The sequence below is a fragment of the Desmodus rotundus genome, chromosome 9 (assembly GCF_022682495.2).
Source record: "Desmodus rotundus isolate HL8 chromosome 9, HLdesRot8A.1, whole genome shotgun sequence".
NCBI lineage: Eukaryota > Metazoa > Chordata > Mammalia > Chiroptera > Phyllostomidae > Desmodus > Desmodus rotundus.
The window spans coordinates 35,162,559-35,189,079 of NC_071395.1; the positions used below are offsets into that span (position 1 = coordinate 35,162,559).

At 38.0% G+C, this 26,521-nt stretch overlaps 1 protein-coding gene across 13 annotated transcripts in view; it reads right to left on the reverse strand.

Annotated features, from left to right (window-relative positions):
• The window catches only part of HMBOX1 (homeobox containing 1), a 172,270-nt gene that overhangs the window by 113,405 nt on the left and 32,344 nt on the right, over window positions 1-26,521 (reverse strand). For 2 of the 13 annotated variants that reach the window (XM_053911771.2, XM_053911772.2), the window contains exon 2: window positions 7,346-7,405. The exons of the other annotated variants lie outside the window; for them this stretch is intronic. The gene's annotated coding sequence lies outside the window, so the exon portion shown is untranslated. The remainder of the gene's footprint in view (window positions 1-7,345; window positions 7,406-26,521) is intronic. 13 annotated transcript variants of the gene reach the window in all.

A 26,521-nucleotide genomic window follows, 5' to 3' on the forward strand; every position in this document is an offset into this window, starting at 1 on the left:
CACTGGTAAACTTTATTGACTATTTTGTGAAATGTTAGGGAAGACTTCCCTTATGTCAGAGGCTGAGCCACCGTCTCTCCCTTTGTAGGTGGCCTCAAATGTACTTGACACCAATCATTAGCACCTTTATACCTTAGTCTTTTTACAGGCCACTTCCCTTGTAGCTTCATTATTTCTGAAGGAGTTGTTCTTGTATACTCTGTGGCTTGATTTCAGATTTTCTGATTCATTTAAGTTAAAAACACATCTATGGATCAGCTGCTGTTTATACTACAGTATTTAATTAGCATCCCCTACTATTAAAGTCTCAGGGTGTTCTATTCCCATGGGGTAGTTACTGTTAAATTACACATGATCCTACTCCATTTTTAAGGAATTACAGTGCAAATATACTACAGCAAACAGTATGTTCTCTCCATGCCAGCCTAGGTCAGTTGTTCCCAAACTGTGCTGTGCATCAGAATCACATGGATGTCTTTGAAAAGCACAGAATCCCTAGCCAATTCTGGACCTACTGAATCCAAATAACTGGAGGTGGAAGCCCCAACATATTTTTAAACAGCTCCTGAGGTAATTCTACGTGGAAATCACTGGTTTAGAGGACAAGAACGAGCCCTAGTAACGCAATGCCCATCTCTTGTGTAAATACCATGTCTAGGCACAAAGACAATTTTGAGCGTAACATCACCCAAAGTAACCCATGTTTTTTCCCATACCAACATTCCAACCTAAATAAACTTGATTATTCATAACTAAAGGCAAATTTGATAGCAAAGCCACTCATGAGTATTCACAAACTAGTTTCTCTAACCTCTACTCCTCATCCTACGTAGTAAGTACTTGCCCTAGCCAAGGAGTTCTCTCAGCCCTTTAGAAATGGAACGCCTTCTTTTCCCTCTCCTTTCTACCAGACTCCGTGACTCATTAATAAGACAGTAAACCCCCCTCTACAAACTGTGCTAGTAGAGTGCCATAAATATATTTGCTATATTATAATAATTCGTACACAAATCTTTCTCTCCTAGAATGTGAGCTTTTTAAGAGCAGGGTTTGTTTCCTATCAATTGTAGTTCCAGCTCCTACCAATGCGCTAGCAACACTGTAAGCAGTAAATAAATTTTGCTTAGTGAAGAAATAAAAGAAAATGCCTATTTTCAAGTCTCAATCAACTATGATAATCTTTATGGTTCTGATCCTAGAACCAAAAGATTAACACCAAAAGATTCTATGTTAGTAAATTTTAAAATAATGCAATGGAAACATTTTGTATAAGCATTTCTTAAGTATCTGTTACAAGCTAAATGCTATACACGTGCTAAGGGAAAAAAAGGAACTTTGCTCTTGATAGTTGGGTAGGTAACATGAGTGAGTGCTCCCAGGCCTAAGGAGATATCCTGTCATTGGTTTACAGTCTACATCACGGAGCTCGTGGAGCCAAACTCTATTAGAACTTTTGATGCCTCTCAGGTAGGTAAAATTACTAGACTGAGCATTCACAAATTCGGCAACTCCTTGTTGCTTAACCTATGACAGTTTTCCAGAGTTCACTACAACAGGAAAACTTAAAATCTGAATGGCAATCTCCTATCATCTTTATAAATAATTTTATAAGTCTATGTGACTATCAATGAAAAAAGGGAGTATCCCTTGGACTAAAACACACACAAAAAAACTATTCCTATTGGCATATATCTAGAATGTTTTGATGTAAAACTTTAACAATTTACTCACAGAACCAGTTCAGTTGCCCTGATGTATTGCTCATTCATGTAGCTTTTGAAGCCTCTACTCTCTTTTGCAGGTAGAGTATATAATGCATTAATAAACAATTACCAAAGCAAAACTTGTACTTCTGCGTTTCTGGAAGATCCACTATCTCCCTCTCATTTTGCATTTCCCCTAATGCAGCAGTTTCCCAATGTATAATAAATGAAATAATTACAGAATTAGAGTAAGAGATTTCATTAAGCTAGATTAAGGTGAATCATAAAATCTTATATTAAGCTTGAATTGATGTTAACAATGTTTTCCAATCACCTCAGCTTACAGATGAAAAAAAAATCTGGTAATAGGAGCCAGAAACCCTGACTTCCAGGTTAGTGCTTACACCAATTCACCTATAAATAAAGGCACAAATTCCAGTCAATCATTCAGAAACTTGGGGTCAATTAAATGCATGTCATTTAAAGGTTTTGTTAAAAGTTCAGAAAAGTTATAAATGGTAAACAGAAGCTATCCATAGTTGAATCTAGCAAGTATTTTCTGCAGAGGGAGAATTTAATATATTGTGAGAAATACCATATTTTTTAAGTATATTTTATTAATTACATTATTACAGTTTCTTTTTTTCCCTCTCTTTATCACCTTCTCCCCCGCAACCCCTCCCTCCAGCATTCCCCCACTTAGTTCACGTCCATGGGTCGTACATGTAAGTTCTTTGGCTTCTCCATTTTCTATACTATTCTTACCCTCCCCCTGTCTATTTTCTACCTACCATCTATGCTTCTTATTCCCTGTACTTTTTCCCCCTTTCTCCCCCATCCTCCCCACTAATAATAACCCTCCATGTGATCTCCATTTCTCTCATTCTGTTCCTGTTCTAGTTGTTTGCTTAGTTTGTTTTTGGTTTTTAGGTTCAGTTCTTGGTAGTTGTGAGTTTGTTGTCATCTTACTGTTCATATTTTTTATCTTCTTTTTCTTAGGTAAGTCCCTTTAACATTTCATATAATAAGGGCTTGGTGATGATGAACTCATTTAACTTGACCTTATCTGGGAAGTACTTTATCTGCCCTTCCATTCTAAATGATAGCTTTGCTGGACAGAGTAATCTTGGATGTAGATCCTTGCCCTTCACAACTTCAAACACTTCTTTCCAGCCCCTTCTTGCCTGTAAGGTTTCTTTTGAGAAATCAGCTGATAGTCTAATGGGAACTCCTTTGTAGGTAATTGTGTCATTTTCTCTTTTCTGCTTTTAAGATTCTCTCCTTATCTTTAATCTTGGGTGATTTAATTATGATGTGCCTTGGTGTGTTCCTCCTTGGGTCCAACTTCTTTGGGACTCTCTGAGCTTCCTGGCCTTGCACATCTATTTCCTTCGCCAGAATAGGGATGTTCTCCTTCATTATTTTTTCAAATAATTTTTCAATTTCTTGCTCTTCCTCTTCTCCTTGAGGCACCCCTATGATTAGGATGTTGGAACGTTTAAAGATGTCCTGGAGGTTCCTAAGCCTCTCATTTTTTTGAATTCTTGTTTCTAAATTCCGTTCCAGTTGAATGTTTATTTCTTCCTTTTGTTCCAAATAGTTGATTTGAGTCCTGGTTTCCTTCCCTTCACCATTGGTTCCCTGATATTCTGCGTTATTTCAATTTGTATAGCTTTCACTTCTTCCTTTATTTTGCAGCCGTACTCAATCATTTCTGTGAGCATCATGATTACCAGAGTTTTGAACTCTGCATCTCATAGGCTGGCTATCTTCTCATCACTTAGTTCTTTTTCTGGAGTTTTGATCTGTTCTTTCATTTGAGCAATATTTCTTGTTTTCAGCATACTTGTTACATTGTAAGGGGCAAAGCCTTAGGTATTTGCCAGGGTGGGGCAACCCACCTCCCTGCATTGTGGTGCTGGAGGTGGGGGAGGGATTAGACAGGGGACAATGCAGCCTGTTCAGCTCTGGCACTGTTATCAGTCACCTCCCCCATTATTCACAAGTGAACTGGGTCCTTCTGGTACTGATTCTCAGGTGGGTGGTTTGTGTACATTCTACGACCCTGTGGGTCCCTCCAACGGACTCTCCTGTGAGGCTGGGATTTTCTCCTGCTACTGCCCACCTCCCCACAGGTGTTTTCAGTCAGAGGCTGTGAGGCTTTATTTCCCCACGCTGGGACCCTGGGTTGAGAGGACTGTCTCACTCCCCGGTTGTTCCTCCTGGTTTATCTGCACACAAATGTGGGACCACCCAGCCTGCAAGCCACTGCCTTGCCTGGTCCACCAGTCACTGCCTTGCCAAGAGTCCTCTCCACCCTGCTGCCCGACTCCGCCCCTCCTACCAGTCTGGATGAGTGTTTCTTCTTTAACTCCGTGGTTATCTGACTTCCATACAGTTTGATTTTGTCAGTTCTGGTTGTTTTTTGTTTTTAAATTTGTTGTTGTCCTTGTTTTGGTTATGCGAGGAGGCACAGTATGTCTTCCTATGCCTCCATCTTGGCCTGAAGTTTTCGAGAAATACCATATTAAGGGAAAACTACACAATGAGATCATTGTTTGGTAGAAAACCACTTTCTCTATAGGCACGTCTTTTTATGACTCGATCCTGTATGATCTTGATTTATTCATTTATGGTTTCAACAAATATTCACTGGCACCTGTTACATGCTAGGCACTGGCAAATATGCAATGAACAAAAACAAAATCCCTGGTCACATAAAGCTTACATTCTTGTGATAAAAGGCAGGCTTCTTTAAAAAAAGTCAAACATACAGTATTCAGATCATAATAGGTACAACAGAAAAAAATAAAGCTGAGAAAGAGTTTAGGGATTGTGGGTGGTGGTGTTACAATTTTAACTAAATAGGGTGCTCAGAGAAAGCCTCGGTGGGGGAGTTAAATTAAAGACCTGCATGAAGTTAGGAAGCAAGCCACGTAGGTAGGGAATGGAGCATTCAAGATCAGGATCTTGAAGCAAAAACTGTCTATCATGTTGAAAGAATAGCACCTAGAACAACATGGCTAGCGTTGCATGAACAATGCGTAACGTATTATTAGAACATGAAATCAGAGAAGAGAGGGCTACTGGCAGGGTCACATCAGAGAGGAATCTCTAGTTGAAAATTTCTACTAAAAATACCAAACACTATCTTAGCTATAGGAATTAAATCAAGAGTCTTATTAGCAATGTCCCAATTTAATAGGAAATTTAGCTTGAACAGCTAATGGTAGAATTTATGACATCAACAGGTTAGTAGAGATGTTATTTTTGGACATTCCCAGCATCCATTAAATTGTACTTCAGAATACATTATCAACTACTCTTAAGACTAGCTTTGAAGCATCATCTTATCAATTTACTAGGAGGTAAGTGCTGAAACAAGGATACGATGGCAGAGGATGAGGGAATTCACATGCTCTCCATTGAAAGAGAAGAGAAGAAGTGTTTTACCTCCCATATCTCAGGAGGATATGCTAATATATAATTCAAAATAAGGAGGTAGCCAATCAGATCATGTTCTACAACTTAAAGTTGAAGTCAAATTCCAGGGAGCCAACTTATGCTTTACCCCAATACTTGTAATATTGTAAGCATCCCAAGGAAAATAGTTTCTTTTATTTTCCACATTCCCCACAGTCTCTTACAGTTATTTTAGGACCTCACATTTTGTACTGCCTGACTGGACGGACAAAAAGTATCTGCAGTCACGAGAAAAGGCTCTTCTGAGCTCTCCCAACCAGAGTTGGGGAACACACAGCTTTCTCACACACCTGTCTTTAAAACCTGGGACTATAGATAGCCATCACGTTTTTCTCTATTTCTCTTGTTCTTCCATATATCCCATTACCTTCCCATTCCAAGCAAGATCATATATTGTACTCCAGAATCATAATGGCTTACCTCAATTTTATCTGCTAAAGTCTCTATATATTTCAGATCCCTTATTCTAAGTTATTTTTGTCAGAGTATCTCCTGACAAGCTCACGAGTTCTCAAACTATAGTGATAATTATGAAGTATAATGTACCGTACACACAGTATTAATATTTTAAATTATTTATTGTATGTTACCAAATACAACTAGCTATCAAAAGCATCCTCTGTACTATAGATTTATATCTGACTATAGGTAACAAGACTTCTTCAATCTTTGGAATAATTTTCAGGCTCAAATCAATTTCAATTTTTTATGCTATATCTAACCAGCATGAAAAATATGCCAAATCTGTATATCAGGCTCTTTATTACTTCTTTTGTATGAGTTACTATATGAGTAAAAGTAAAGATTTAAATACCTACCAAGCTCATTCAGGTTAAAAATAATCCCTATAAAAGGCAGAGAACGATTCAGTCTTAAAATTCTAAGTTTATGCTTTATGCCATATCCCCAAATACTAAATGTTAGATAACTTCAACATATAACTAATAGGATGTCGTTTTAAACTAAAATTATAGCTGGAAAAGTGCACTCTCTATTTGGTGAGCTAAAACAAAACACAAGTACATACCAAACCAAGTGGTACCAATCACACTCCTTGGCAGGTTCTTTCGAGTGTGACCTTCTCTATTTTACTTAAGACCTTCTTTTTCTGCTGCTTTATTAAGCCGTGGTTTCCAACTGCCTCACCTACCTCCATTCTTCTTTATGTTACATGCAGGGAGTAGGACTGAATAATACAAAGAATAAGAGACCTGAAGCAAGACTATTTTGTGTTTGAAAAATCAGGTTCTGCCACTTGTTAGCAGTTTTATCTTAAACAAATGTCTTCATCTTGCTAAGGCCTGGTTTCCTCCTCTGAGCATGGTGGACAATATGTACCTCAGGGGGTTAATAAGAGGACTAAATAAGATAAAGTAAAAAAACCTCCTTAAAAAAGGCACCCAGAAATGTTTAGCTCCCTTGCCCTTTTGCAAGCTTGAACCAACAATTTTTCAAAAACATATCACATCCTAGAGGAAAACTCATTTAAGGAGAGTATCAGAAAACAATGTAATGGCTGGAATTGAGAATACTGCTTTCTAGAAGGGAAGTTTATCTGGAAAACTAAACTATGATGAGAAAGTATTTTCATGAGTATGCAGAAATCCAGAGTTAGGCAGAGAGATCTCAGCCAAGAACTTCTTGGACAAAGCTTGTTCCCCACCCCCCGTAACTAACTGCAAGGACACACTGTCCCAAGTTTCTTTTCCAAAATTCAGTTTTTTATAGTGCCTATAACTAACCTTTAATTACTCTAATTATGAATAAATGACTGTGACTATTTGAGAAAAAGCATCTAAGGCAGTAGTTTCTAACCATTTGAAGGAATTATATTCATCTCCCAAAAGCTGTGTGGATTGGGGCGGGGGTAATGCAAGGCTCTGATGAGAGAGGAATGAGGTGATACTGACAACTGTATACTCCTCACCAATGAGAAATTCTGGGAAAAAAGTGGGATAAAAAAAAAAACATGGAGTAGGGGAGATCTACCAGGTAACAGTTTTTGATCCAATGGGAATCATAATCAAATGTTTGGAGGCTTTGGCACAAGCTATTAATTCATTTTCCAATACCTCATAGAACAAAGCACATTCAAAGAATGCTATGAATGAATTCAGACAGAAAAAACCTTTCTTGCCAAGCTTTACATTAATACTTACAATATCTATGATCATATTCCCCTTTCTTCTTCAAACAATGACCAGAATCTAGAAAGAATCCTGGTAGAGATAGAGAGAACATAATGAATATCCATGTTTTTGGTATCTGGCTGTTAAAATTCTAACAGTCTAAAACACAAAAATGCTTGTTGAAGGCATAGGATATGATGACTAAATGAATAGAAATGTAATATTAGAATCTCATTTTTCTGTATTTAACTGGAAAACATCAAGGTGAAGGAAATTTCAAACAAAGACTTAAGAAAATGGATAATGACGATATACAGAAGTGAGTATTTAAAAAATCAATGGAACATTTTTTTTTGTCTTGGCGCACCTGTTACGTAAACGGGCAGAGTGGACCAGAAGGAAGAAAGAAACATCCAACCAGAAAAGAATGAAGAAACAAGAATTCAGAAAAAATGAGGAGAGGCTTAGGAACCTCCAGGACATCTTTAAACGTTCCAACATCCAAATTATAGGGGTACCAGAAGGAGAAGAGGAAGAGCAAAAACTGGAAAACTTATTTGAACAAATAATGAAGGAGAACTTCCCTAATCTGGCAAAGGAAATAGACTTCCAGGAAGTCCAGAAAGCTCAGAGAGTCCCAAAAAACCTGGACCCAAGGAGGAACACACCAAGGCACATCATAATTACATTAGCCAAGATGAAACAGAAGGAGAGAATCTTAGAAGCAGCAAGAGATAAGGACACAGTTGCCTACAAAGGAGTTCCCATTAAGACTGTCAGCTGTTTCTCAAAAGAGACCTTATGGGCAAGAAGGGGCTGGAAAGAAGTATTCCAAGTCATGAAAGGCAAGGACCTACATCCAAGATTGTTCTATCCAGCAAAGCTTTCATTTAGAATGGAAGGGAAGATAAAGTGCTTCTCAGATAAGGTCAAGTTAAAGGAGTTCATCATCACCAAGTCCTAATCATATGAAATGTTAAAGGGACTTACCTAAGAAAAAGAAGATTAAAAATATGAACAGTAAAAATGACAGCAAACTCACAGTTATTAACAACCACACCTACAACAAAAACAAAAGCAAACTAAGCAAACAACTAGAACAGGAACAGAACCACAGAAATGGAGATCACATGGAGGGTTATCAACAGGGGAGTGAGAAGGGGAGAGAGTGGGGAAAGGCACAGAGAATAAGCAGCATAAATGGTAGGCAGAAAATAGACAGGGGGAGGGTAAGAATAGTGTAGGAAATGGAGAAGCCAAAGAACTTATAAGTATGACCCATGGACATGAACTATAGGGGGGGAATGCAGGAGGGAGGGGGTGGGCAGGATGGACTGGAGTGAAGGGGGGGAATGGGACAACTGTAATAGCATAATCAATAAAATATATTAAAAAAGAAATTTAAAATAAATAAAAATCAATGGAACATCTGGAGTCAATATCTAGCTGAGCAGATGATGAGTAACTACAATATGTGGGAGTCAGAGTAAAGTAGTAGACCAAGGACCTGCCTTTGTATGTACAATTGGCAGACAGCATAAAATGAAGGTTTAGAGAGTTGGATCGATCCTGTGGATGTATTTTGCTTGGTCTACAAGGTATTTAAAAGTCGGGAGACTAAATATAAATATGGAAGCTTTTGTTTTTATTTTAAAAATTGCATCTCTGTCACTGAGTCACCAAAGTTTGTAATCTCTCATGTGTCAGCAAATGGAGAGAGGTGACCTGACCTATACTTCCCCTTTCGTGTGAGGAACACCGTCCAGTTCACCCGGCCCTACTACCTCTAGGCACTAAGTAGCAACCACCATTTAACACCCAGCATATACTGTGGTTTGCTCCATGACAGAGAAATAATTCTTTATACTTAGGTCTTTGTGAAAAACACAAACTAAATCTATTTTTTTCCTTACACCAGCCTACGTATTCCTGGGTACTGTGTGAGCAATCAACAAGTAAAATGAGGAGGGGATAAAGCTAGCTTCTTTACTGAAAAGGAGTCTAGAATACAAGCTAGACATAGAAAACAAAACACAAAACTTCCTCAGCATTTAGTAGCTGAAAATGTAGCAGGTTCTAAATTACCTAACCTTTAACCTAACAATTTTAGTTCTGGGAATTTACTCAATAGATATATATTCATTCGCAAGCAAAATAACATGCCCAATGTTATTCTCTGAAGCAGCATTTGTAATAGGAAGAGATAGGAAACAACCTGAACGTTCACCATTAAGGGGACTAGACAAATAAATTATGGTATAACCTAACCATACAATGCAGCCATGAAAATTGAGAAATCCCTTATGTGCTAGCATGAAAAAGACTCCAAGTGAAAAGAACAAGAGAGAGCAGAGTATATATATCAGTTGTGAAAGGGGAGGAGGAGGACAGTGGGGAAGAATACATAGTAGCTATATATAGATTTGTTTACACATGCATGAAGTATTTCTGGATGGATACAGAAGAAACTGATAATAATGATTCCCTCAGGGAGGGGAACTTGATAACTGAGGGATGGAGGTGCTGGATGTATTTTTGTATCTTTTGAATTCTGTACCAGGTAAATACATATTAAAAATAATTTTTTAAAATATAATAAGCTGGCTGAGCTGATTCCAATGATGATTAAGAATTCTGCAACTATGAGAACTAGTGAGCCAGTGACCCCTCTCCACAAAGACAATATTCTACCTTTTAGTTCACAGATGATGGAAATTTCAGTGGGAACCTAGAGAAATTAAGGGGGTGAGCAGGAGAGTGAGATGAAATAAGAACAGTGGAAGAAATGACATGGTGTCTTTTTCCATCTAGCTCTCTGAACTGGTTTTGAGCCCAAAAGGAGTAAAAGGGTAGATCTAAAAGATAAGAAACCTTTTCAAGAGACTGTGAAACTGTAAGCACAAACTCTGCTGCTCTGGGACTTGGAGACAAAGTGTGGTACAGAGACAGGGATGGGGGCAGCGAAGGGGGAACAGGACTCTAACTCAGCCCTGCACCTCCTGGGTACCCTGAAGACTGGCAGCTTTGAAAGCACTAAAGACAGCATTCCTGGCACGACTTCTATCCCTTGCATTGGACGCAGCAGCAGCAGCAGCGGCAGCGATAAGGCACCACAGTGGAGTGGCTTGAAGAGGATGGACTTCCAAAGGAAGCTGTAGAAAAAGAATATTCACTTCTTTAAAAAAAAAAGATTTTATTTATTTATTTTTGGAGAGAGGAGATGGGAGGAAGAGAGGGAGAGAAACATGAATGTGTGGTTGCCTCTCATACACCCCCATCTGGGGACCTGGACTGCAACCCAGGCATGTTGCCCTAGACTGGGAATCAAGCTGGTGACCTGGCGACCCTTTGGTTCGCAGGCCAGCACTGAATCCACTGAGCCACACCAACCAGGGTAGCACATTCACTGCTGTTCCCGAATACACGTTACATCCCACTGGAGGACTCCCAAAATACTTAAGGGAACCCTGAAGATCGCTGGGGTTTGTGTGAGTAGGAGGGAACTAAAAACTGTACTCCATTTCTATATAGGTGGTGGAGCCTAGAAACAAGTACGCTACAAAACCATGAAAGTACTGTGCAGGGGAGGAAAGAACAGAAAACAATACTCTGCCAAACAGCCGAAAGGAAGGTCTCACTGGACTTTTTTTTTTTTTTTTTTTTTTAAGTTAGGCGACTGCTCACTGGGCAGGATGTAAAAGAGAAAAAAGGCATGAGGATGGCTGGAAAGAGGTTACTCAAGGCTCTGCTGGGAACCAACACACTTAGTTATGCAGTACCTACTTTCCAAAGTGAAATCTTTCAACTGCTTTAAAATGTTTCTTTTCTAAGCCATTGAAAGCAATGAGATCATGTTTTTGATTAAGTGCCAGGTTTTCCCCCTGCAACCCAAACTGCTGAAGTTAAAAAGAAGAAAAATTAAGAGGAATGAAAAGGGCGAAGGTAGGCAGAATTGGGAACAGAAAACAGGGAAGGGAAAACATAAGTATATTTTAATAACCTAGGGAGAAAATTATGGAATGGCAAAGTATAGAGGTTTAAAAGTTGGAATATCTTGCCCTGCTCCAAAAATACAAAAAATGTATCAATTCAATTTATTTAACTGATGTTTTCCTATCCCATTTTATGCAGAGTTAAGGTAACATATATAATTCCTTTATGCCTCCCAGTCACGTAGTGTTAAGTACTGTGTTTTGCCATGTGTAATGCACACTTTTTCCCAAATTTCTGAGGGAAAAATAAGGGTGTGTGTTATACAGGGGTTGTACCTGAAATACCTTGTATCTGTCCTTGTGTTTTTAATTATTTGTTACATAAAATTTCTTGTACCATAATATGTTCAAAAATAAAGGTTAAAATTGCTTTATAATATAAAAACAAGTATCTAAATATAAGTAAATAAAAATTTGAATTAAAAAAATTTTTAAAAAATTTCCCTGAAAGTTTGGGCCTAAAACATGGGTACATATTATACATGGGAGCACATTATACACAGCAAAATAGGGTAATAAAAATACATAGATAAGCTATTTATGAAAAATGGGGCTTATACTAATACCACAGGGCTTACTGAATCATAAAATGAATTTGAAGTCTAGTCTCAGGCAATTTTGGTTCATATGTTTTTCCCAAGTGGAATAACTTATATTCACACTACCTTAAACAATGGATAGTGAGAGAGAATTTCTAACATAAATCAAATGTACAAGAACTAGAGATTAAACTCCATCTCAAAATGCAACTCCTATGGTTTACAGAATAAATAACAATGAAATGATCCATGTATTATACAGTTGACTTTTTAAAAAAATAGATTTTAGTACTTATTTATTTTTAGAGAGAGGGGATGGGAGGGAGAAAGAGAGGGAGAGAAACACTGATTGGTTGCCTGTCGCACACCCCAAACAGGGGCCCTGGTTCACAGCCCAGGCATGTGCCCTGACCGGGAATCAAACCGGCGACGTTTCGGTTTATGGCACGATGCCGAATCCACTGAGCCACATCAGTCAGAGCTACAGTTCACTCTTGAAAAACAAGAGTGTGAACTCCGCAGGTCCACTTACATTCAATTTTTTCAATAAATACTGTGTATCTTCTCTTCCATATGATTTTCTTAACATTTTCCTTTTTCAAACTTACTTTATTGTAGGAATAAAGTATATTACACATATACAAAATATGTGGTAATCAACTGTTTATATTACTGGTAAGGATTCTGGTCAACATTAGACTAGTTAAGTTTTGGGGTAATAAAAAATTATACACAGATTTTCAGCTGTGCAGGGGTCAGCACCCCTAATCCTTGTGTGGTTCAAGAGTCAACGGTACTTTGTGCCCATGGCAGTCTCTTCCTCTTATATCACTAGCTTTTTAACATAGTTTTATATATGAATAGAACTTCATACTCTTCAAAGTACCTTCATATTTCTCATTTGATGTTCACAACACCCTGTGAGGCAGTAGGAAAGTTTCATTCAGTTTTAGATAACAAAACATACACAGAAAGGTTAAGAGAAAACTTACAAGTCAGTTTGAAACAAAGGATCCCATGTAATGGTCCAGAACTTCTGGTCTCATGTTTGTCAAAGTGGAATTTGTGGGCTCAATACTTACTAAGTGATGACTGTGTCCAGGTACTATAATATAAGCAATAGGCATATACACTATAGGCAATAGGAATATAATAGAGACCAAGAACATACATAATTTCTACCCTCACTGAGTGTCATTTAATGGGTGTCATTATTTAAATAATTATACAAATTTATGGCAAAGCTTCACTTGTGTTAAGTGCTATGATGGGGTACCCAGTGCTGTGAGAACATATGTGGGAGAAGTTGAGCTAGTTCAGGAGTCACTAGGAATTAGTGACAGGCCAATAAAGGAATCTCTCAGGAGTTCATGAGAAAGCTCAGATCTGACGGTAGCATCGTACAAAGAAAGGAAGGAATCACTAATTCTAAGTGAAGGCAACATCACGCACAAAAGGCCTACTGCAGGAGGGGCCACGTAAAACACGAGTAGTGTGTTTGAAGGAAGCGCAGTGTGATTGAAGAAAGCCTGACCCCAATTTCCAAGGTGACATCAGTATTCCCCATGTGACTTGACCTTAGACAACACTAAGGCTTGAGTGACTAATGCCCTAGACTACTGATTGTTTTATAATATCCAGATGTTTTACTCAGGAACAGGGGGCAGATTAAAAGGAATGCAAAAATAAGGGAACTGCTATGTCTATTAAAAAGTTGCTAAATAATGTGAATTCTAGGGCATTATATCACTTTTAATTTAGGGCATAACAAGAGAATTTATGAAGGTGGTGACATCTGCTCTGGGCTTTTAGAGGTGGATTAAATTTCCACAGAGAGGATAAAGAGGCTACTACAGATAAAGAAAAGAGGCTGAAAAGATACCCCTTGCTGCTTTCACAGGAACCTGACTATTTTATTTGAATGTAGCCTTCCTAAGTGGTACTTCAGAAATATTATCCCCATAATATCTTGAAGTTGCAGAGGTCTTAGAACTGACAAAGCTTTGTTTAATTTTATACTCCCAACAAATTCTACTAGGCTCAAGTGTACACATTAATTGTCTCAATTCTGCCGATTAAGAAAGCCAGCTGAATAAGGGTGACTTGGGCAAGGTCACATTTCAACACTGCTCTTTCCTTTTAACATTACAGATTCATGATCATCAGGATGTGGAACGCATACCGGAGTTATCTGAAACATAGGGAACTGACTAGGCTTAGGACACTAGACACATAAGAACTTTACTATGATAATTTCAGGCAAAAGTCAGTTATCCTGGCTTTACTGGAACGAGGGTAATGTAATAGGCAGGTGGTTTTCTCAGATACTGAAAGGAGAAAACAACAGAGAAAAGAGAGAGACTCAAATGAATCACCCCTGATGAGACCTAATAACTAAGGTATAAAAAAAACGTGGATAAAGGGCTCAAAGCAGGGGAAGAAGGTGAGGGGGAGACAAGACAAAACTAAGCAGCAACAGATATAGGTGTCATGCTTCACCTTCAAACAGCACTTTCTGATTTTTAAGTAATTTTTCAGTTTTCTCCCAGGTTGCCTTCAATAAAACCCTTGATCTCTCTGAAAATGTGTGCTATTCTAACACACAGAGGACCTACATGATGTAAGTGGTAGTTTTCCCTTTAGAAAGAAGCAAGGTTTAGAATAATTAAGTGCTAGTGAGAAAAATAAAAAGAATTTCAGTGAGTATGGATAACAAACAGTAATAATTTATTATGACAATTCAGAGGACTTAGCTATCTGTAGAGAAACACTGACACCCACTTCCAAAGCTCTCAGAACCATTTATAAAGCTCCTTTACCATCTCAGCTGCACCACCCTCACTACCAATCTTACGTCCTTCCTCTTGTCTCTCTCTCACCTGGCCTCAGTGAGAGAGTCAGGATGATTGAAAACATAATGATAATGTTTTCTATTTTTCTTGCCCACAAATCCCTTAATTTGTCTTTTTTGGAAAGTAGCCGTGGTTGCTGTTGCTTCTTAACCCTCTGATTCAGTGGTCTTTAATAGAAAAAAGGTTCTTAACTTCTGTAATACAGACAGTTTAAATTCATAAAGGATGAGTCATGGATGAGTCTCTACAATCTAACTTCCAGATGTAAAAAACCCCCACAAAACTAATTTTCTCTGTGCCAAAGACAAGTGCTTTTATGAAGCAATAGAGTTTTTCTCATTTGCCATGAAATCATTCTTTTTAGCTCAAAGTGCCTAATATGTTCTTGGGAACCACTTAACTATCTTTCCTTTCTCACAATGGATATATGTTTTAGTGTACAGCTGAACCTTGCTACACTAAAAAAATACATGGAGGAAGTTTCCAGGTAAAAGTACACTGATTAATAATTTTTTTAAAAAAGTACACTGATGACCAATGAGTTCTATTAGTATATTTCAAATATATAACACACAGTATATCTTGTTATGATATCTATTCATATAATAATAAATTATTATTACTTGTGATCTCTATACCTCTTGAGAATGTTTTTTTTTTTTTAAATGGCTTCTCAGAGTAATGCTGATTTGAAAAGTTGGCTTGGCATAAAATTATAGACAATATAACAAAAGTAACAAGAGCAGTTATTGCTTAAGAAAAATTGAAAAAAAAAGTGACTATACCAACTTATGATTTCTATTGTCAACAAGGATCAGAAGGATAAACTGGAGTTTAGAGATCTGTTCATATATCTATTGAAACAATAAAATTTTTTTAGAGACTTCCAGTCAAGATGGCTGCATAGGTAAACACAGCTCACCTCCTTACACAACCACAGCAAAGTTACAACTAAAATTTAGAACCACCATCACTCAGAACCATCAGAAATTGAGACAAATAGAAGTCTTGACAACTACAGAATTAAAGAAACCACATGCATCCAGACTGGTAGGAGGGGCAGAGACACCGAACCGGCTGGTCCTATATCCATGTGTGGTGGATAAAAATTCAGGAGGGATATCTCAGGAGCAAAGAGTCCCAGCCCCACAATAGGCCCTCCAGCCCAGGGTTCCAGTCCAGGAAGATAAATCCCCATAACCTCTGGCTGCAAAAACCAGTGAGGATTGAGTTGGTGGAAGAAACCTCTGGATTCCCAAGCAGTTCTCCTTAAAGAACCCACACATGGACTTACTTGGACTCACTCCTTCTGAGCTCCAGGACCAAGGTAGCATCTTGAAAGGCACCAGAAGCATTCAGGGAGGAACTGAAGTGTCTGGTATCAAGGCAGAGCTGGGAGACAGCTTTCTCCCAGACAGAAAGGCAAGTGGAGCCATTCCACTACACAGCCATAGAGCCAGCAGGCAGGTGCCATATCTGAGATTCCACCAACCTGGCTAACACTGTTGGCCCCTCCCTGGAGATGCCCTGAGACTCTGTCCCATCCAACTCACAGGCCCACCCAAACTGACGTTTCTATATGAATGGTAGGTCTTGGCTTATGTTTCACAACTTCTTAAGTCCTCAGTGAGGCCCCAGCCCCCATACCCCTTGCTAAGTGGTCCCAGCCCAACACTGGCAGCAGCACCCAGCCTCATTCACGGCCTGGCTTTGGCTGGGAATCTCCAAGACCAGCACAAGTAGCAGCCTTCTCAGATTGCTTTATAGCTCAGGCAGGGTGGCCCTGGGCAAAACACAGGTGGGGGATGGCCATGGCCTGCACTACCAGGGGAAACCCCGGGGCCAGCACACCCAATGGACAGCTACAGACCATGTCAGAGCACCACCACCCTGCCCCTGCACAGCTGATCCTCCACAGAGGGTGAAGATTGGTGGTCAGTGGTCACAGTCAGTCCTTACAGCTGACTGGCCTGGCTAAATCCCTCCAATGATCTGCCAACAGCAACCAAGGCTCAACTAAAAGAGGATGGTGGACTCAGCCCACAAGAAGGGCACACCTCAAGTAGCCAGCTTGGGTGATAGGGGAGGCTGACACTGGACCCTAGAGGACACCTACTGCATTAGGCCACACTACCAAGACACGTAGTCAAAGCAGCTCTACCTAATACATAGAAACAAACAGAGGGACGCTGCCAAAATGAGGAAGCAAAGAAACATGGCCCAAATGAAAGAACAGATCAAAACTCCAGAAAAAGAGCTAAACAAAATGGAGATAAGCAACCTATCAGATGCAGAGTTCAAAACACTGGTTATAAGGACATTCAAGGAACTTAGTAAGGACCTCAACAGCATAAAAAAGATCCAATCGGAAACAAAGGATACACTAACTGAAATAAAGAACAATTTACAGGGAAACAACAGTAGAGCAGATGAAGCTGAGAATCAAATCAGTAATTTGCAACATAAGCAAAAAACAACCAATCAGAACAAGAAGAAGAAAAAAGAATCCAAAAAAATGGGGAAAGTATAAGCAGCTTCTGGGACAACTTCAAGAGGTCCAACATTCACATCATAGGGATACCAGAAGGAGAAGAGAAAGAGCACGGAACTAGAAATCTATTTGATAAAAGTAATGAAAGAAAACTTCCCTAATTTGGTGAAGGAAATAGACATGCTAGTCCAGGAAGCACAGAGAGTCCCAAACAAGATGGAGGCAAAGGGGCCCCCTCCAAGACACATCATAATTAAAATACCAAAGGTTAAAATAAAGAGAGATAAAGAGAGAATCTTAAATGCAGCAAGAGAAAAGAAGTAAGTTACCTATAGGGGAGTTCCATAACACTGTCAGCTGATTTCTCAAGAGAAACTCTGCAGGCTAGAAGAGATCGGCGAGAAATATTCAAAGTCAGGAAAAGCAGGGACCTACACCAAGACTGCTTTACCCAGCAAAGATATCATCTAGAATCGAAGGGCAGATAAAGAGCTTCCCAGAAAAACAAAACAAAACAAAACACCCTAAAGGAGTTCATCATCATTATTATATGAAATGTGTAATGGACTTATTTAAGAAAAAGAAGGTGAAAATTATGAACAACAAAATGGCAAAAAATACATTATCTATCAGCAATTGACTCTAAAAAACAAAGTATGCAAACAAGAAAAAAGAGAGACAGAATCATGCATATGGAGAGTGTTTTAATGGTTACCTGATGCAAGGGGGGTGTGGGAGAATGGGTGAAGAGGTGAGGGGATTAAGAAGTACCAATTGGTAGTCACAGAATAGGCAGTTACATGGGGATGTAAAGTACAGTACAGGAAATGGGATAGCCAAAGAACTTACATGAGTGACCCATGGACATGAACAAGGGTGTGGGGATTGCCTGACAAGAGTGGGGGGTGCTGGGTGGAGGGGGGACAAAGGAGGAAAAGTTGGGACAACTGTAATAGCATAATCAATAAAGTATAATTTGAAAAAATCTTAAGTGTCTCAAAGAAAATTATAGTTGGTTATGTGAAAAAGAGAAGTCCTTTCTTCAATCACAGAAATTAAGGATCAATGACTTGTAGTAAAAAAAGGCTGATGATGATAATGATGAGACATTAAGTTAGAAGAGCAATTACACTCTATATTTTTTCATATCTATTTTTTATTTGACCATCATTGCAATCCTATAAAGGAGGTATAAATATTGTCATTTCATAAAAAAAGAGAAAACCATGGCTCAGAAGATGTAACAAAACACTAAGTAATTTAGTAAACAGTACATCTGACCACTGCCAGAGTTTGGGTTACATAGAAGGTCCTGATTTTAAACTCGGTCCCCCTTCTTCTACACTATGCTGGAGTGATGGACTACAAAATAAAGCTACGAATTACTACACCCATCTCAGGATGCATGTCTGTGTGTAACGTGAACTTACTGCCCTTTAACCATGTCTTTCACAGAAATAAAGTTTTTAATCTTGATGAGGTGAAATTTATTAAAATTAAAATTTATCATTCATGCCTTTTGTGTTTTCTCCAAGAAACTTTGCCTTAGTAAAGTCACATTTTCTTCTTTTTCTTCTGTAAGTTTTACAATATGCTTTAGCGCTTAGCTCCAGGGCTATAATCCATTCAAATTAATTTCTGGATATGATAAGGGGCAAGTTTCCCACCCCACCCCCACACCACATATGAATATACAATTCCTTCAGCACCGTTTGCTCAGCGAGTTGCCTTGGATCGTTTGTCAAAAATCAACAGACCATAAATGTGTAGGTCCTGCCCGACTACGTTCTGTTCCACAGAGCGACGTATCCTTATGCTACCACCACACAGTCCTGATTACTACAATTTTATGATAAATCTTAAAATCAAATAGTTTAATCCCTTCAGTTTTGGGGGTTTTTTAATGGGTTGTTTCAGGTCTTCTTAATTTCCATATAAATTATAGAATACGCTTATCAAGTTCCACAAAAAAACCTCCCAAGGTTTTGACTGAGATTGTACTGACCCGATGGATCAATTTGGGGAGAACTGAAAATTTTAAATTAATGAGTCTTCTGATTCATGAATGCAGTAACATCTCCATTTAGTCTTCTATAATTTCCATCAGCAGTGTTTTGTGGTTTTCAGCATCAGGTCTTGTAGATATTTATTATTCTTAAGTATTTCAGTTTGTGATGCTGTTGTTCTACGCTTCCACTTTCCCATTGTTATTACGCTTCCACTTCCCAGTTGTTCACAGCTAGTATAACATAAGAGTACACTGAACTAAAAATGATTTTTGTATATTGACCATATATCCTGTGATTTTGCTAAATAAGTGGACTTAGTAAGTTCTAGGGGATTAAAAAAAAAAGACTCCTTGGGATTTTCTACAAACACAATCAGGCTGTCTGTGAATAATGACAGCTTTGCCTTTTTTTTCAGTCTACATGCCTTTTACTTATTTTCCTGCCTTACTACATGGGATAGGAGCACCAGTACATTGTTTAACAGAAGTGTTAAATCATGGTGTTTTTCTGCATCTATTGAAATGACTGCAGTTTTTCTTTCCATCTTTCAGTAAATGATTATCATTTCTTTCAATGTGATAGTGAATCACATTGATTTTAGAATGTTAAACCAACATTTTACATTTTTGACATTATATTAGTCATGACATAAACATGTTATCATATTGCTAGATCTAATTTGTTACTTTATCATTTCCTAATATTTTAATAAGAATCTCTGTATATATTCCTGAGTGATGCTGATTTATAGATTTCTTTTCCTGTATGTTTTGTCTTATTTAAGTTGGTATCAGAGTAAGACTGGCATAAAATGAACTGAAAAGTGTTCCTCTTCTATTTTCTAAAAAAGCTTATGTGAAATTGGCACTATTTCTTCCTTAAATGTTAGGGAGAATTCACTGTGATGCTATCTGACTTGGAGTTTTCTTTGTGGGGAGGTTTTTAACTACAAATCTAATTTCTTTAACAGACATGGCTGTTTTCTGGTTATCTGTTTTTATCTTTGTGAGCTTTAATAGTTTGTGTCCAACAGAGAATCTGATTATTTATCTAAGTTTCAAATGTCCTGGCACAAAGTTGCTCATAATTGCCTCTTACTATTTTAATATGTCTAAGGTCTGTAGTGATATTTTCTATTTCAGATATTGGTAATTTTGTCTTTTTTTTCTTTCTGGTTTAATCTGTATAGAGGGCTATCAGTTTTATAGATCCTTTCAAAAAAACAGTTACTAGCTTCATTAATTTTCTTGTTTCTTTCCTATTTCATTGATTATCGTTCTTGATTATTTCTTTCCTTCTGCTCCCTTTGGGCTTAATTTGCTCATCTTCGGCTAGTTTTTTTCAGCTAGAAACTTAGCTTAAATAAAACTTGATTTGGTACTCTTTCTAGTTCATAGCTCTCTGAATCAAGAGTTCCTACACCGGAGAAATTGAACTTGAGGAGCTTATTCACATCTGGACCTGATGCAGATCAAGAGATCCCGGATTTGGAGAGGAAGGCTGCAATCAGACAAGACTTTGGGAAATTTGGGGAGAGGATGAATATATTTTGCATGTTAGAGAAACATAAATTGTAGCGGCCAGAGAGCAGACTGTGGTAGATTGCTTTCACGGATGGTCATACTAATGGCTTCTCTATAAGGTGACTTTGCCCCGATTCCGAGCGAGAGAGAGGATTGGAATCTAACTGTACTAGGAATTTTGTTTGCCAGAAGAGTGTGATGAAAGTGAGGTTGTACAGCTTCCAAACCTGAACCCTGAGCCTCTGGTAACTTCTGCTTGTCGCTTCCTTGGAGAGCTGCCCTGAGATTACCCTGTGAAGATGATGATCTAGTTTACCGGGGGTTGAGAGGCCATACAGAGGAGAACCAAGCCTTGCCAACCGAGAGTCAGATATGCAGGTAAGGCCATCTTGGACTTTCGGCCTAGCCAAACCTCCACCTAAATGGAGCCGCATGAATGAGCCCAGGCAAAACCAACAGAGGAGCAAACCAACCAAACCTTAAAATCATGAGAAATAGTAAATCCTGATTGTTTTTAGTTACTAAGTTTTCAAGTGGCTAGTTAGTCTGTAATTAACTACTGAGTACTGATAGAAAAATGGATGAAAAGATTTTTCTATTAAGGACCTGAGAATAAGGGGAAAACATAAGAGAATTAAAGTCAATTGAAATACTGCTAAACCTACTCTTTAAAAACCACAGTAAAAAAATAAATAAAAATAAAAATAAAAAGGAGTGTGAGGTAGAAAAACCTAACTAAGAGCTTCCATAATTTATACATTAGCTTTACACTGTCTCAGTGTCTGCTAATCTCTGTTCCCTTTAGAAAACTGAGCTTACAACCTATTCTCACTGATAGAGTGATCTTTTAAAACTCTAATTCAGATCATGTCACATCCGCTACTTAAAACCCTGAAGTAGCTTCTCAGTGTATATAGAATAAAATTTAAATTCCTTATCATGACCTACACCACCTTACAAGAGCTGGCCTCTGCCCTTCACTCCCCATGTCCTAAACACAGGGCAGTTCTTTCTTTTTGATCCTGTAATGCCCTCTGCTTATTACTCTTTAGTCTTTGACTGCACTCAGCCTAAAATGTTCTTTTCACAGGTGATTTCGTATTCAGGTACTAATTCAAATGTCACCTCAGAGAGACCTTTCTTGGCCAACCAATTTAAAATACCATTCATTATTATAACCTTGGCTTATGTTCTTCTAGAATTTGTCACCTAAAATTATTTACCTGTGTATTTATATATCTGTCCTCCCACATTTATCAAAGTAAGGACTGTTTCACAGTTATATACCCAGGACCTTAAAAAGTGTCTGGCACATAGCAGGTGCTTGTTTTCTTAATGAATGAATTATATAAAGATAAGGTATTAGTTTGGGACTCTCAACCCATTCCCACTGGTGAAAGGATGAGAAAGGTCAAGCTCCCCATTAATGGAAAACCGAGTATTTTCAAAGTCACAAGACCAAAAATATTAATTTTAATAAGTTGTCACCCTTAACTACATAGAGTACGTGCCAGCACAGCCCCCACACTATGCTACAGACCAGGGCTACGTGTGAGCACTTGACACCAAACTGGTGTTTCCTAATTAGCTCCTATGACACAGTGGAGACTGTAATTTTCTTCCTAAGAGAACTGAGAACACAATTTAAATCTAAAAGCCAAGTTTCAAGCTTTCTGCAGAAAATGAAGTAAGATACCCCTAGAGTCCTAAAGGATTCTTTAGAAATCAGATCTCACTTTTGTTGAAAACACAGTCTGATATGGTAACTCTCCCTTTTTCGGAGGAAGGAATGAGGAACTTACGCACGTGCATCAGTCTAATGAATCCTTGAACATCATCTCACTTTTGCTTATGGGATTTCTCCCACTGGACATGCTGCAAGCAGAATTTTTCACCTTTCCAAAACCAATTCCACCTCTTCAAATTTTACCAATATGCTTTCAGGAGCCAGTAATAAGCAGTACCATTCAAAATGGCTTAAACTACAAGGACATTTACTATTTCATATAAGTCGGAAGATAAGGTTGCTTTAGAGTAAGTTAATTGAGAAGAACAATGATCTTTATCAAAGAACTTGATACCCCCCTCAATTTTCCATCCCCAGTAAGAAATAATGGCTTATATTTTAAGCTATACAAAGGGTGACGTATAGATACAGCAACCTAGACAATACCAAAAAAAACCCCCCAAAAAATCAGAGCTCTGAAAGGAGGGAAAAGAGAGACCAACTGATTAGCCAAAAAAACAGTAAATGATTATACAAAGATCCAATCACAAATACTGATATTTCAAAAAAGCTTTTCCTAGTACTCTAGTCTTCAGTGACATTAAATATATGGCTCATATAATTTTATGGCATTTTATTCTTGTTTGTTTTATTATTTTCATTTTTTCTTCTCTTTTTTTATTTTTAATTTTTGGGGGCATTTTAAATTATCCTTCTGACATAAGATTATCCATCACTTTTACTGAAATCTATACTGGATGACATACCAAAGCAGTTTACATATATACATGTAAATATATATATGAAGGTAGCAGTAGAGCAAATATTTAAAAAGGTTATACATTTATGTAAGACTTTCAAATTTGGAATATCTCTATGCATAGAGATACGTGAAAATACTCAGCTACAATAATACTTAGAATAATGAACTACCGGAAACAACTCACATGTCCTACAATAGATAAATACCCTATGACACAGTTAGAGAATTCATTAATATACACTCTTAAGAAAAAATTTTGGAAATTAATACCTAATGACATGGAAAAGTTCATGATAAGGAGACTACAAAACTGTATATATAGACACTATTTTGTGTAAAAATTTTGAAGAAAGCAACAGAATATGATGTACCATTAGGTAAAACAGTCGCTCAAACATTTCAGTAATTTAAAGTATACGAACATGTCTTGACACAGAGGCGGCATCTGCAAATCAAGGTCAGTAAAAGGGGGTGCACTGTTGCCAGTGGCTGATTAATAAATATCAGGATGTGAAGAGTCACAGGGCTACTGCGGCTTTCCGGTTTGGTTCTTGACTGACCGTCGCTACGTTTCAGTGCTCCCTTTCAACTGCGATTGTTACCAGGAGTGCCAAATGCTTTGGGACTACTGAACAAGTACAAATGAGTAATAAACAACAAAAACCAGGGTTGTTACAGGTCGCGTGCTAAGTTTAAAGAGTAAAAGCATTAATTTTGTTATGTTTATAGAGTGCTGCTGTAAGGTAGATGTGTGACTGTTAGGAAACTAATCTACACATTACTCTTAAACTGATTTTTGCACAGAGATATATTTTGTAACTCTGAATGGGGTCTCTAATGATGTGTAAACTCATTTCACATGAAAATGACATTGCTGACAATAAACTCATTTTAAAAAGCCATTAAATCTGAATGTCTCAATAATATCCAATCTTTCAATCAAAAAACAGTGCATGAAGATCCCAATAATTAGAGGGATCACAATTATACGCCAGCATTACTTTTTTTTATAAGAAGGATATACCTTAATTAGGTAATGACAACTAGATTAGCCATTTAAAAATAAAAAGCAAAAAATGTCCATAACAGCTAAGATATGGAAGCAACCTAGGCATCCACTGATTCCATTGATAGATGAATAAATAGAGATGGTGTGTGTGTGTGTGTGTGTGTGTGTGAGAGAGAGAGAGAGAGAGAGAGAGAGAGAGAGAGAGATGGAATATCACTCGGCAATAAAAAAGAATGAAGTGTTGCCATTTGTAACAGCACGGATAGACCTAGAGGGGATTATTCTAAGTGAAATAAGCCAAGCAAAGGAAGACAAATACCATATGATCTCACATGTAGAATCTAAAAAAAACAAAAACAAATAAATAAAACAAAACAAAACTGGACTCATAGAAACAGAGATCAAGCTAATGGAAGCCGGAGGGAAGGGGGTTGGGGAACGGCTGGAAAATGTGAAGCGGAACACTGTCAATAATACTGATAACTGCACAGTGACAGATGGTTACTAGGCTTAGTGTGCTGATCACACTGTAAGGCATGTAAGTGCCAAATCACTATATTGTATACCAACTATACTTACATTAAAAAACAAACAAAAAACTTCCTAGTACATGCCTTATTTGAAACTAGAGTCTGAATTACCAGTCACTGGGTCTCAAAAGCAAAGCAACTGCTTCAACTTTTTAGGTTCATTTTAGAAGAAAGCTCCCAGGAATAATAAAGTCAAAGGATCTCTAGGACATTCACGTGAAAACACATTTGTTTATTTATTAAGATAAAAGGTGGGTGGCATAATCAAAGGGCACTTTCTCCAAAGAAAGCCAGTGTCAGGAATTAAGATTAATCCTGTGGGGGCTCTCCTATACCACTGGGAAAGAAGATCCACTCCATTTCCTGGGTCAGGGAGCCTAGGCGACTTTGGTCCCTTAGGAAGGATTTCTACCTATGCCCACAGGAAGCTCCAGGTATATCATTACTATATCACGAAAGGAGAGGCAGATGGACTCTGTAATGAGAGATGTTCCATTCTCATGGGGATATACTAAGTGTGGCAACAATTAGAGGCAGAAAACAATGAACAACTCTGCTATAAAGACGGCGCTGGCAAATCTTAAGTTGCACCGTGTAATTTTTATAACACTATGTGCTGTATACAACACTTCCAGGCGGGGAGAAATTTCATGCTGCAACCTGAAATAATTTTTGAGAATCCCAAGGGTTGTCTGGAATGTGACATCCTAGACTTCTGAGCTCTGTGTAAGTTCACAGGGCAGCACAGGAGCTGTATTTATTTTCTGTATCTTACTACAGTACTAATCACAAAGTGGAACTTAGTATTACTTAATGGCCAAATAAATGCATGCATAAAGCTTCACATAATTACATAGCTTTGGGCAGGCAAGTTAGCAGCTGGATGAAGAATGGAATCCAGGTACACAGGCATTCACTCAGTAAATGAAACTTACTACTTTGAACACAAAAATGTAATCATCACTAGATGCAAATATATGAAATTACTTAAGTAAAAAAGTAAAGGGAGACTATGAGTAGCTAAGCCAAACACACTTACCCAGGGCTCAATGCTCAGTAAGAAAATTTAGTTATCAAGTTTTTCATGTGATCTCATTAACAATTATTTACAATAAATTGTAATGGGCCCTTATAATTTACTTGGTTACTTAAAAGTTAACTTGAAAACAACAATGCTCCACGATAGCAATACCGATCACTGACTATCCTTCTACACCATGCCAATATACTTTCATTCAGTAAGACTGCTGTAATCTAGATCGTTTAAATATTAGGTACTTCCTATTGTGCATATTTTCAGAAATAGGCAAAATCTGTATCAATTCCTGGATACCCCCTTGAAAATTCTTTCTCAGTTTGCTTCCCCTTTCCCAACAATTCCTAGTTTATCTGAATTTTCCTCTCAGTTTGCTGCTTTAGCCCACCCTCAAAAAAATTTTTGGTCACCTCTGTGACCATCTTAGTTCTTTCTCTCTGTTGCATCCTTCCTTCTTTTTCTACTGCTGGTTTCTCGCTCTTTGCAGTTTGTTTAAATTTGGTTTACACACCAATAACACAGAGCTACTTTAAATTCAAGATCTTCTCAGTTGCACTGCCTAAGACACAACTGAAAACTTCTGCTCTTCTCCACATCTTGCACACCATGACCTTGCCATTCAAAACAATACTGGTTATTAGGAGCTTTTAATTACTTGGACCCAGCTGGGGATTCACTACACTTCTCCTTTTAGATTTTCTCACGACTAAATTCAAACCAATTTCCTGAAGCAATC